The sequence below is a fragment of the Mandrillus leucophaeus genome, unplaced genomic scaffold (genome assembly GCF_000951045.1).
Source record: "Mandrillus leucophaeus isolate KB7577 unplaced genomic scaffold, Mleu.le_1.0 Scaffold70, whole genome shotgun sequence".
NCBI classification, from domain to species: Eukaryota; Metazoa; Chordata; class Mammalia; order Primates; family Cercopithecidae; genus Mandrillus; species Mandrillus leucophaeus.
This window is the reverse complement of record NW_012107586.1, coordinates 4,902,885-4,915,877: the sequence shown is the minus strand read 5'-3', so window position 1 is coordinate 4,915,877 and position 12,993 is coordinate 4,902,885. Positions and strand designations below refer to the sequence as shown.

Sequence of the window (12,993 nt, the reverse complement as noted above, 5' to 3'; positions counted from 1 at the left end):
CCGAATCTTCATTTCTAAATTTAATTCTTCACTAAAAGGAGCCAGGGCTTCTTGGAGAAATCATTGATTCCAGGGCTGGGGCAGAGAAAGTGGAAGATGAGCCTGGAACATCTTGTGCTGCCAAAAAGTAAGGAAGTGCTTCAAGAATGATGGGGACATGTCAAAAATATAGGAGCCACTTTGGATGGGCTCCCAATGGCCAAATCTGGAAAACTCAGGGCATCAAAATAAATTATTATACTAACAGATTATAGCCATTGAAAAAGATCGAAATCCATAAATCTATACATGGACATACATTTTTATATGAATAAATAAATGGGGAGAAGGAAAGCTTTTCTTTGTGGTAGAAAGACAACTACTAAATGCAGAAAGAGCCATGACATTAGAAATTCACCACTTGACAACCACCATAATAACAATTAATTCAGGCAGGAAACGTCAAGCGAGGCTACAACTAGTGGTTTAAGGTGGAGCGAGAGATGGGATTTTACACAATATCGAAATGCCTCCCACAAGACATGTATTAAATGCCATGGTGGGAGGAGGGTATCTCTACAGCAGAGCGATCTGCAGACACCATTTTAATCAAGGGATCAGAGTTAATACCACCAGTAGCAGGTCAAATGGACATCATGTACCTACCACCCATAGATTTCAATGGAAGGAACCCAGCATTCCTGATATTTTGGCTCAAAATACATAACTTTGGTCGCATCAAGAGGAAACAATGAACCAACACAAATTGAAGGACATTCTACAAAATAACTGTGCTGTTTACTTCAGAATTTCAAAGTCATAAAAGTCAAAGAAAAACAGAGGAACAGTTCCAGATTGAAAAAACCTAGAGGGACACAATGACTGAGGGCTACCTGTGACCCCCGCACGGATCCATTGCTATAAAGGATGTCTCTGGGACATCGGCAAAACTTGAGTGGGGTCTCAGGGCAAAGGATGTACAGGAGTTCTTTGTACTATTTCTGTAAATTTCAGTAAGCTTAAAACAGTTTTGAAATAAAAATTAAAAATGTATATAGGCAGTAATCCAGTGCTTTTTAAAGTTTCCCCCTTAAGAAAACTCTCTCTACCTAATGATACTTAAAATCCCATCAATATGATTTCTACCCATTCCCATCCTCCTGCTTTCTCAGACTTAAAGTTTTGAACTTTGTTCAGAGCAAGTGTACCTTGGAGAGAGAAGACTTTAAGCCAACTCTCATTTTCAATAACGTTTCCCAAAGTAGCTTTGCTAATTGGTATTAAGGAAAAGAAATTTTTATGCTTAAAAAATTCTGAAAATATCATTATGCAAAGTTTCTTTACAGCAGAACTCCTCAGAGCCTTTATGAGATTGATGTGTATTTTAAATTCACTTGAAGAGAAATAGCATTTGGAGTTACCTGATCATTGCACCTTATGTTCCGAAAAACACGTTTTAGAAAATACTGGCTGACAGATTCCAATCAGCAGGCAATAAAGCATTGACACTTTAGATTTTGGTGTAAGATGGCCTGGGTTCAAATCCTGGCTGCCCCACTTAGTAATTGTGTGACTCTAGGCAAGTCAATTAAATTCGCTGTGCCTCAGTTTCCTCATCTGGAAAACTGAGGTAATAAGAGTTCTTACCTTGGTGTTGCGATGATAACCAGAATGATAATAAAGATAAAAAGTTCAGCACAGTGCTGGGCACAGGTAAGAATTCAATGCATGTTTGCATGGCATATTTTGATATTCCTTAATTATTCTTTCTTGGGGGCCTGTTTGGACTGGAACAGGGCCTTTGTGGGTGGAGCCATTAAAGAATATCACCAAGGTCAGGAGAGGACCAAATGGGCTGCAAGAACTAAGAAGCTGTGGTACTCAAGACAAACTGCCCTGATATCCCAGCTTGGAGAGTATCGTTGTCCAAGCCTTCTTTCTACACATCCGCGTAGACACCCCCAGGACCCCCAGTATGCTGTAGGGTCAAAGACCTGGACAGGGCGAGGCTGCTCCATCATTTACCCAATCACAGGGAACCTGTCTTCCCAAGGATGAACAAAGTGCAAGAAAACACTTTCCCTTTTGCAAATAACTGTTGTTACTTTCCTCTCTGTGGACATATTCAACCGGTCCACTGAGTTAGCACCCCACCAACTGTCTCTGGCCCCTCAGCCCTGCCGTCCCTTGCCATGGAGAGGAAGGAGGGGTTTGGAAAGCGTGGCTGCCTGCCAAATGGGGTGACCCAAGCTGGACCCCATGCCCCAGAGTCACCACAGAGGAGCTGACCCGGGGGGGCTGTCAGCTCACCACAGACAGGCTTCACCAGCGCTTCAGAAAATGAAAAGCTTTATTAAACTTTCAAGTCCAGAACAGATGTGTCCAGACATAAATATTCAAAAGAGCCCATCTGTTAGGTAAATCGTCTTTCCGTGTAGTAACGAGGGACCGTACGTCAGTGAGACCCCATTGCTATGAGAGCCCAGGAGTGCTGGAAACCCCGCAAACAGATGCTCCTGGTATTCAAAATAAAAGCAGCCTGAGGAGGAGAGGAAACTCAAGCCAAGACCACAGCCAGGGGGCATTTCACTGCTAAACCAGTCAGGGCCTCCGCCCCACCAGCAGCACCCCCAGAGACGTGATGTCAATGAGGGAACTCCAAAGGATCGAATAGGCAGGGGGGTCAAGAGAAAAACCAAATCCCCCCACAAACACCCTCAAGCTAGGTTTTGGTTAGAGATGTTAAGCTTCCTCCCTGGACTGCAAAAATGTACTTATCCTCCCCCAGTCAGTTAATGCCTTAGGCAAGGCACTTCACCATTCTGCCTGGGCTTCCTCTTTTGAAAAATTTAATATTCTCCAGTGAACATTGTAGAGTGGAAATAATAACAATAATGAATAGCTCACGCTATATAGCCTTACTACGTGCTAGGTATTGGCTCATTTAATGTTCCCAGCACCTCTCTGAGAAAGATACTCTTAGTATTCCCATCTTAGAGATAAGAAACTGAGACACTGAGAGAATGAGTGATTTGCCCAAGGGGTCAAGGCTGGCAAGTGCTGGACCAGGATTTAAACCCAGGCAGACCAGTCCACGGGCTGAGCGTGAGCCACCACCACGCTAAAATGGCACAAAAATAAAAGACAGAACTGCTTCCTACCAAGGAGATCACATTCTAATGTAGAAAAGTGAAAGACACATTAGGAGATCAAAGAAAGCACACAAGCAACTGCTTGACAATCCTGCTTCACAGAATAAGTGCGGTGCGTCCATAATGAGGCGCTGCTGAGGAGAGAGGACCTGGCCCCCACTTCCAGGCTAGATCCAAAGTCCTTGGTGTTAGCTCTCAGACCGGTCTGCCTGCTCCCCGCGTCCCCTCCTCTCTCATCTACTCCCTTTGTCCTGCATACATTTGTATTGCCCTCTGTCTGCATGGCTCACCAGCTCCCTGCAGCACAATCCCCCAGCTCCTTGCCAGGTCACAGTCTTCCCAACAGGCTCAAATCTCACATTTCCCAAGTCCTAAAAAATTCAGCCACCCAGCAAGCTCCCTCCCTCTTTGGAGGTCTTCCAATAACTGTCAGGTGCCCCACTCTTTCTCTGAACATGTTTCCAGTCTTGTGCAATTAGTTAACCCATAGGCTGTTCACGGGTAGCTAAGCTTACTGTAGCTAAGATATTCAAGTGCTTAACATAGGCTCAGCTCTGCACACACACAGCCCTATGCTCCAGTTACACTTAGTTTCTTCTCACCCTCCAAGAACACACCAAGTATCATTATAATAATTATATAATTATAATAAGAAGAATTTCTGTTTGTGTCAAAGAAGACTTTTTGGGTCAAGTATAACATTCCAAGCAAAACAAGTTTAAGCCAAAAAATTTAAAAGGAAAGGTATTGACTCAAGTAACTGAAACGTTCCCTGAAAAGCCTTGGGGGTGAACCGGTGCAGCTGAATCCGAATGCCCCCTTAGGATCCATCTCCTTCCTGCCAGCCCTCCCATTAGCCAGGTGCTCAGGGTATCATACAAGATGCCCCCTGCTGCTTCAAACTCAGGTCCCACTAATCTACCAAATCCAGCAGACAGAATAGTTCCAACAGCCTGGGGTCAGGCACCGTCTCTGAACCAATCACTGCTGCCTAGAAATTCAACAGTCTCATTGGCCAAGATGGGGTCATATATCCACCCTTGGGCCCCATAAGGAGGGGCAGAGGGAGCAGCCCCACCAATGTGGACTGACGGTGGGAAAGGTGTTTCCCCAAAGGGTATTCTATTCTGAGCGCTGTTACCAGAAAAAGGGTGAATGAACACCAAACAGGCAGACGCCACATCTACAACAACCAAAACTCATATCCACTAAATCAATCCATTTGGTGAGTGCTTCCTATACACCAGGATTAGGTTAACAGTTTCTATGACTGAAGATTACATAAGATACATGTAAAGCACTTGGCCCAGGCTGGGTACATAGCAGCTGCTTGGTAAATGGCAGCTACTGGAGACTAGGTAGGTTCTATTATTATCTCCATTTCACAGAAGGGGAAACTTGGCTAAAAGAGATTAAGTCATTTGTCTCAGGCCACACAGCTTTGAGAGGTAGAAATGTGAACGTTCAAAGCCTGCTGATGTCTACTTCCGTCCCCAGCTTACCTGGGAAACCAATCAAGACCCAGCTCAGACAGAGTACAAAAGATCCCTCCCCTGAATCTTGTGCATCCCTCTGTTACAGCACCAAAGCCCCATATTGCAGCACTTTATTTTTTCCATTCTATGATGTATTGTATTTTTCACATTTCAAAGTTTCTGAAATGAAGGCTCAACATTCATTTTGTATAAAGTGGTAATGTTTCTTTTATCCCCAAAATCTCCTTTTAAATTACCACTGCATCTTACAATCAATCCATCTTTTTTTTTTTTTTCTTTTTTGAGACAGAGTCTCGCTCTGTCTCCCAGGCTGGAGTACAGTGGTGCAATCTCAGCTCACTCCAACTTCCACCTCCCGGGTTCAAGTAATTCTCCTGCCTCAGCCTCCCCAGTAACTGGGATTACAGGTACCCACCACCACGCCTTGTTAATTTTTGTATTTTTACTAAAGACAGAATTTCACCATGTTGACCAGGCTGGTCTCGAACTCCTGACCTCAAGTGATCTGCCGGCCTTGGCTTCCCAAACTGCTGGGATTATATGCATGAGCCACCATGCCTGGCCTCGATCCATCTTATAATCAAGGAAATGTGGCATATGTTTCTAGGTCTAAAATACAAGCTCCTTGAGAAGAAGCTTATTCATTTTGTGGCCTAAACACTTAGCTCAAAGTCTTTCATTGTGTGTTGATTAATGCAAGGAGTGTTATTCAAAGAGATGTGTCTTTAACATTCATTCATTCAACGAATATTTATTGAGCACCTATTACGTGGCAAGCCAAGACATAGGGATGTAATGTCAAACAAAACTGGCGAGGTACCTGCTCATAATATCTTTGTTGTGTCTTAATAGGGATAGACATGACTCATAGCGGTAAGGGGAGAGCTGTGCCCCAAAGCTAGCAACCTATGTGCTATGAGCTAAGATGAGAAGCCAGAAGTTTGCAGAAGATGAGGGTAGTTAAATGTAAGTTTACAAAGGTCTTCAAACACATGCTGAGGAGTTTAGATTAAAGGTAGGAGGCAAATGGGAGCTCCTGCCGATTTCCGAATGGACGAGTGACAAAATCAAAATAGCACTCGGAGAAAATTAGCCTAGCTGTTGGTTATAGAATGTACCAGGAGGGGTGAGGCTGCAGGTGAAAACACTCTCCAGGAAGGAGGCTGCTCCAAAAATCAGCGTGTGAGGAGATCGGAGCCTGGACTCCGCGGGAGGCTTGGCTGTGTCATCGGCTGGAGAAGGTCAGATCCCAGAGATAGAATTGTGAGCCCATTCTGAAAGGAACAGTCCAAGAGAGGAAGCAGTCAAAGGTGACTCCAAGGTTGAAGGCTTGGGAGGCCAGGATGCCCCTGATGACCACGGACATAGGAGATGCCAGGATGCTTAGGAAGACAGATTTTACGTGCCCTTGGGAGACCCAGGCAAAGACAGAGGGTAAAGATCAGAGCCAGGGAGGAAGAGTGAATACGAACCACATCTACCAAATCAAGGGTGCCAGAGATGGACCTACCTGTCCAGAAAGCAGAGAGAAATGCTTTTCCCTTCTGGGTCCGGGAAGGCAGCTCCATAACCCCTTGGCGACTCCAGAGAGGAATAAGAATAAACTCACTGCTTAGATCTTTGTCTTAAATTGAGTTGACAATTAGGCAGAAGACTCAGGCTAGGAAACAGCTAATTGACATAACCTTGAGTCATTGCAGAAGCAAGATAATCAGTGAAGATTCATTAAGCAGGAAAATAAAAGGCACACAGCCTAAGGTCAGACAGAGTTCAAAAGTTCAGCCTCCAAATCTACATGGATGTTTATTGTCCTCCTATTGTTGCATTCTCAGAAACTCTCATTAAGGGTCTTCGGTGCTCACTTGAATCTTTGGTCATACTCTACTGCATTTTATGGGGGAGGGAGGTTAGGCCACAGAGGTATTTTTGATTCCAGTGACTCTTGGGACACACGCCTTCCAAATGTTAAAGAGGATTCAGGAGGAGATGAACTTAAAGGACTTCTACAATGCCTGGTGCATAGTAAGTGTTCAATAAATGTTGGGTCCTGAAGATGTGTTTGGCTCTGTTAGGGCCTGTAAGAGGAAACAAAACAAAACAAAACAAAAGCACAAATACTGATACCTGCACTGAAAGAGACATATGAAATTAACAAACTTTGCCTTAAAGAGCCACGGGTGCTTCTTAGAACGGAAATAAAGAAGACCCACGTCTCTTCTCTTCTACGTTTGTGATGGTGACTGGGCCCTTCCTTTAAAATGTGTAATGCTACTACTAACAGGAATTGGCATCTTCCAGGGTTATTCACCTTCCAGCTTCCTGGCATTTGAGGCCAGATGGAGCTGACTGCCCTTCTGTCTCTCTTTTGGTGGTGCAGGCAGAGGCAAATACAATGGGGCGTCTCTTATCAGACTTCCTCTGAGTGCTAGGGTACTGAAAAAAGGGGGCTCATTAAGAGGAGAGGCCCTGAACCCTGGTGTGTTGCTGGTGGGAGTGTAAAATGGTGCAGCTGCTGTGGAAAACAGCACGGCAGCGCCTCAAAAAATTAAACATAGAATTACCATGTAATCGAGCTATTCCAATTCTGGGTATATACTCAAAATCATTAAAAGCAGGGACTCAAACAGATATTTGTACACCTATGTTCCCGGGAGCATGATTCACAATAGCCAAAAAGCGGGAACAATCTAAATGTCCAATAACAGACAAGTGGATAAACAAAATGTGCTATAGACACATAATGAAATACTCTTCCGTCTTCAGAAGGAAGGAAATTCTGGCAAAGACTACCACATGCACGAGCCCTGAAGCCGCTGTGAGATGAGCCAGTTGCAAAAGGATAAATACTGTATGATTCCACTTACACGAGGTGCCTAGAATGGTCAAACTCATGGAAACGAAAGTAAGGGGGGTGAGAAGGGGAGATCGGGGAGTAATTAACGAGTATGGAGTTTCAGCTTGGGAAGATGAAAACATTCCGGAGATAGATGGTGCTGATTGCACAGCAACATGAATGTGCTTAATGCCACTGAACCGTACACTTAAAAGCGGTTAAAATGACAACTTTTATGTTATGTGTATTTTACCATATTTAAAAAGGTGTTTTTAAGAAAGGAGTAGAGAGGCATTTATAAGAGTCAAAATCTTGTGTCTGGCTAATAATGACAGTAGAGACGGGAGGAAAAGCTGCCCTCTCGCCTGGATCTCAGCTTTGCAACAATTTCAGAGTCAATGCCAACCTTCTAGGTTTTTTACTCCAACCTCTGCCGAGTTGATTAGTTACCTCTGTGCACGTTCCTCCCCAAGGTGGCCGCCAGCCCCTACTGGAACACTGCCTGGGTCAGGACGCTCCTCCGCCCCCGGGCTGCCATTAACTTTCAAACCCTCTCCTTGGTGACATTTCTTCATAGTGGTTCCCTTTTCTTTCCCACACTGCTTAACCTTCCCTTAATCAGATTCCTGGGAGGAAACTAATTAGTCCAACCCCCCTCTGCTGTTTCCCCACAAAAAACAGAGACTCCAACCGTTTTATAGGGGATGTGACTAGACCAGTGGGCACCTGTTTTTCTTTACACTGTCTTAAAGCGGGGACGCCTGGGGAGCTTCTGGGCTTTAGGTGGACTGCACAAGCTGTGAGAAGGGCGAGGTGCGGGAATTTGCCTCTGGCTTGTGGGTCAGCAGCAGGGTGGGTGCCAGTTTGGGGAATGCCCTCAACTCTCCCCTTAGGTGGCTCTTGGAGAAGACCTGCGGGGTACGCAGAACATTCCTGAAACACCAGCCTGCCCGCGGCCACTGAGAGTGACAGCACCAGGAGCCCAGCCAAGACAAAAATGAAAACACTTGGCTGTGGAAAGGCTCCCTGAGTCTCCAGCTGCCTTGATCAGACCCCCAAAGAGAAAAACAACAAAGATGGAGCCGGTGCCAAAGGCAGAGGCACCCACTGCCCACAGTGACACACCCTCCACCTGATACCAGGACACTAGCCAGTTCCCCTGTCCCCCTGCAAGCGAAGCCAGCAGATCAGGCTCACACCTTCACGGATCAGGACAGGCCAGCGCCCCCCACCCCCCCAGCACCAGACGCAGACAGCCAGGGTTAGAACACCCGGCTGCTTTCACACAGCTCCAACCTGGAAGGTCACAGCACTTTGAAGAACCCTTGGTTTTGGGGTGGAGAAGATACCCGGCTTTGCCATAATTAAAAACCTAGCACCTCCAGGTGTCAGCTTTTGTTCTTACTCTATGCCTCAGGAGGATTTGAATGGTCAGATTAGCATAGGCCGGACCTTGAAGAGACACCCTACAGCAACTACTCCCACCCATTTGTTTTGTCTGTGAGGCCCAGAAAGGAGATTCCCAGCCTGGCCAGTGAGGGGCAGAGCAGGACTGAGTCCAGGCCTGGCTGGGTGGGTTACCTACTCAGTCTGTGTAACTCATCTACAAACACCCCTAACCACTCTTTTCTCTTTTTTTTTTTTTTTTTTTTTTGAGATGGAGTCTCACTCTGTCACCCAGGCTGAGGTGCAGTGGTTCAATCTCAGCTCACAAGCAACTTCTACCTCCTGGCTTCAAGATATTCTCCTGTCTCAGCCTTCCTAATAGCTGGGATTATACGCGTCAGCCACCGCGGCCGGCGAATTTTTTATTTTTAGTAGAGGGGGGGGGTTTCACCATGTTGGCTAGGCTGGTCTCGAACTCCTGACCTCAGGTGATCCAACCGCCTTGGCCTCCCAAAGTACTGGGATTACAGGCATGAGCCACCACACCCAGCCCCTAACCACTCTTGAAAATCCATCATATCTGTTCTTTAAGGATAAAGGCTGAGAATTAACCTTGTTCCCTATTCCCCCGAAGTGTCTGACCCAGTGCTGAATGTGTGGTCGGACCTTGGCGAGTTCTTTCTAAATAAAGGAATTCCCACAACAGCCCCACGAAGGACTTGAGGCAAGGATTAGGGTCCCCACTTATAGAAGAGGAGGGCAAAGCCCAGAGAAGATCCCCCAGACTCAGCCAGGGCATGAGGGGTCAGGTGAGTTTTGAGATCGGTAGAGCCTTCTTTCACTCTCCCATGACGACATGACAGTAGATAATAAGCATATACCCTCATGCACTCTCATGGGCTCTGGCATCATGTTTAGAGTCGGGCTAAGGTCCTTTGCAATCTGGTAACCTATGGCTTAACTTTATACCCAAACCTCTCTTCCTGCTTCTTGTCTGTGCACATCCTCTTCCCATCAGACCATCCACAGCTCCAGCTCAACAGCTTTCCCAGCTAGTGTTCCTCCTCCCTTTTCCATGGAGTGCAGGAAGCAAGGCCGAATTCCTCATCTCTGCCTTAGTGTCCAGTTCACTTTCCATCTTCCCAAGTATTGTTGGTGCCCCTTCAAACAAGAAAGGACAGGTAGTCATGTTTGTAGGTGGCATTCAAGAAGCAATAAGTTGGTTTATACATGGTTGTCCAGATGGCCACATTCTGTTGATAGCTCTGACGTGGAACTATCTTTCTCAGCAACATAACATTCCCAAAAAGTATCAGCCAGAAAGCAGCTAGTCTGATGGCCACAGATGGCCTCAGCACAGAAGCAAATTCATGTATCTAATTCTTTGGGAAGCTAGGCTTTAACAAGGCAAATTTTCCTCTTCATCTATACTTATATTTTCATTCCGACAGATACCTCCATTGTACTAATCTCTTTCCTCTCTAAAAGTCTATGGACCTCAGAAGAGACATTTGCTATTTCCTTTCTCCTGCCTGCCTGGAGGCTGGTGAGCCCCCCATCTTGATTTGTCTTTAGCACCCTCTCTGGTCCCTATAAACTAGGGTGGGACCTTTTTACTATCAAGAGCCACTGTCCCATGGACAAGATCAAAAGCCACACATGCACAGTCACGTAAAACTGACTTTATTGCTTGGCTTGTTTTGGAGAAAACAGAAAATTTGCAACTTGCTCCATTTTTAAATTACGACTAGAGAACATGAAGCTTTATTTTCAGTAAATAGAGCTCACCTGTAGCAACTATATAAGATAGGGTGGCATATATTTTGTTTTCTAAATTGACTTTCTCTTTATTTATTCCCTCCATTCCAATTTCTGCAGCTATTTGTATTATTCCACAGCATATATTTGTGTGTATATCTCAAATCATTTTATAAAGTCAATATGTAAAAAAAATTTAATTCATGTCACAAATAAGAAAATACCGTGTTGTTTTTTATATATATATGAATGTATATATGGCTAATGAAAGGAAAAAGAAGGTGGGGAGGGAGTGGATGGGTGGGAAAGAAAGATGGAAAAACAGTGAGAGAGCAAAGGGGGAAGGAAAAGAAAGGTCGTTATGGTAGAAACCAAGGCTTATTCACCTGCTCCTCCTGATAGCTAACGCAGGAGTGCACACACGGACACACAAACGTGCACAAACACATGCACACACATACACACTTACATCTTCCCATTGGGTAAAATTCTCCCTCGTGCCAGCTGGTTCTCTGCACCTAACAATAAGAATTGCTGCTAATTATCGAAGGCCTGCTATGTGACAGGTGCTATGCATTTATGATTTACAGTCTTCCCCACAGCTCTATGAAGTGGGGATTTTACCCAGGAAGAAACTGGGCTCAGAGACATCACTAACTGCTAATATTACATTGTAGTGGATGTGAGCTGTTTCTGTCAGTCCAGGATCCATTTCCCTGTCTTGGGTAACAGAATTTCACTTTTCCTTTGGGGAAAGTGGCCACTCAGCATAATCTATCCCACAGCCACCAAGACTGGTTTGGGGGCAAATACGTGATTTCACCCAGGCCAGTGAAATTCAACTCTGAGAATTTAACTCAAGCTATTCAGAAAGAAGATTTTCTCCCACTGGGACTGAAAATGAAGTAACATAGAAGGAGGCGCTAAGGGTAGGGAGACAGAAAGAGACTCCGGGAGAGGCAAGAAAGGTTTCACAAGTCCCTGGACTTCTTGGACACAGCAATGCCTGCTCTTCCCAGTTTGGGGAGCCAAGAAACCCCTCTCCCCTTTGAATTTTTTTTCAAACCAGTTTGAATTCTGTCACTTGCAACCCAACGGGTCCCAACGAATATTCCTGTGTGTGAGCAGCAGATTCACAGCGGAGCCACCTTCCCCTAAGTGCGTGCACTCCCTCTCCCACAGCACTGCTGCCCCAGAGTGCAAGTCCACCAACCTGCTCCATCCCCTCACCTGGGAAATCCATGCTCCTGGTTACTGCCTCCCTCTACTCCAGCATCTGCCAGTGCCCATCTCTTCCCTGGAAAATGCTGTCTCCGAGCAAAACAAAGAGTCCTCAAGCAAGGGTCTGGCACAGCTAGGTTGTGAAGTTGACACCCTGATGGGGCATCTGAGGCATTTAAACGCACATGTCCTTGTGCTCATTGATTATAGCAGAAAGGGCAGGAATGCTGAAAAGATCAACTTTTCTCAAAGAAATTGAAACCAAGACAAGAGTTGGATCAAGCTCAGGGGCCAGGACTCCCCATTACTGGCAAAGAGATTTCTAAAGAGGGGAAAAGTTAGTGTTAATTCAATCCCAATACTGTGGCCCAGTTTAAAACAGAGACATAACCCTAAACCTGAGATCTAAGATATAGTGGGAGCTTATAAATCATCTGATCTAACATTGCCCAGAACCAGAACCCTCCCACAATGTCCCTGACCTGAGCAGTGAGCATCAGCCTTGGTATGATTTCGCAGTGATAGGAGAATCACTACCTAATAAGGCAGCCCATTCCATCACTGAGCAGTTCTCATTATCAGCCAATTCTTTCTCAAATGATAAAAATAGGAATGATTAATGTAGAAGAAAAGGTAGAAGAGAGAAAAAAAGGAGCCCGCAAAATCAGAGTATGGAAGTAATTCTGGGTTTAGAATCAGAGTGGAAGAGAGAAAAGTTTGATGAGTTGAGGAATATAGAGAATATCAGAGATGGGGAAATGTTTAAGTCTTACTGTACATTTAAACATATAGTTATTTCCCTTGATATTCTTTCCAGAGATACCAGTATAATTTTCATTTAATTTAATTGCTTTTGGTTGCTGGACTGTGTTCCTTAGAGTGCAATTCTTTGCCAAGGTTGGCATGAATTGCCAACATGAGGCCCAGTTTGGGGTTGAGTTATATTAATTTCAAATCTACTTCCTTTTGAATCTCACCCAGGTTATAAGGAAGGGATGTAGGGATAAGGGATAAGGGATGTAGGGATAAGATGTAGGGATAAGACATAGAACCAACCATGGAGTACAGGATAGAGACTTAGTTACAAAACAGCTAGAAATGAAGTTACCACAAGCAGAGCCTGTGATCAGAGGGGGACTAGATGGAAGAATGGCCAATTTGATGGTGA

At 45.0% G+C, this 12,993-nt stretch overlaps 1 long non-coding RNA gene across 1 annotated transcript; it reads right to left on the bottom strand.

Moving 5' to 3' along the window:
• Positions 1 to 4,903: 4,903 nt before the first annotated feature.
• On the bottom strand, positions 4,904 to 8,704 carry LOC105528079. Its single transcript, XR_001004308.1, has 2 exons — positions 5,218 to 8,704; positions 4,904 to 5,018 (listed from the first exon to the last, which is right to left on the bottom strand). It is a non-coding gene; the product is annotated as an uncharacterized LOC105528079 (long non-coding RNA).
• Positions 8,705 to 12,993: the final 4,289 nt, after the last annotated feature.